The sequence below is a fragment of the Myxine glutinosa genome, chromosome 4, assembly GCF_964187855.1.
Source record: "Myxine glutinosa chromosome 4, kmMyxGlut1.1, whole genome shotgun sequence".
In the NCBI taxonomy this organism is placed as follows: domain Eukaryota; kingdom Metazoa; phylum Chordata; class Myxini; order Myxiniformes; family Myxinidae; genus Myxine; species Myxine glutinosa.
The window spans coordinates 186631434-186632242 of NC_136264.1; positions in this window are offsets into that span (position 1 = coordinate 186631434).

Here is an 809-nt window from a genome sequence, read left to right on the forward strand (position 1 = left end):
CTCCAACCAGTGCTGTGCCCCTCGACTTCTCAAATCTTCTCACCGCATTGGTGTCCTCTCATTGGCCGAGCGCTTTTTGTCCTTCCCATCACCAATCGCACGTCCTCCCTTACTCTGACAATCGGTGCCCTGCTTGTTGCTCGAATCCTCCCCTGGCCAATCACTAGTTCTCCTGGGCGTGGCTCCCAGCCTGCCTGGTCAATGTGTGAAAGCCAGGGTGTACCACTGCGCGGCCGCTGCCTGCTTGTCTTTCCGGTCAGTTCTTATGGTTAGTCATTGTAAGGGGGGGGGGATTTAATTAATGTCCCCACACCACAGAGATATGTTGAAGGCAGCAGGAAGTTGGGGTGTGAAGAGAATGACAGAGATCTGTAATCTGGTGGTGAAAGAAGGCCGCATTCCAGTGGCTTGGGAACTGAGTACCCTCGTCCCTCTATACAAGGGGAAAGGTGACCCTCTGGAGTGTGGCTCGTACCGAGCGATAAAGTTATTGGAGCATGGAATGAAGGTATTGGAAAGGGTGTTGGAGAGGAGGATAAGGAAGAAAGTGAATATCGACGAAATGCAGTTTGGATTTATGCCAGGAAGAGGAACGACAGATGCACTTTTCATTGTGAGGCAGTTGCAGGAGAAGTACATGGAGAAGAGGAAGAAGTTGTTTTTTGGGTTTGTTGATCTGGAGAAAGCATTCGACAGGGTTCCACACAAAGTATTGACATGGGCATTGAGGAAGTTAGGAGTGGAGGAATGGTTGATCAGAGTAGTGATGGCAATGTACAAAAGAGCACGCACAGCTGTAAGGACGAAGG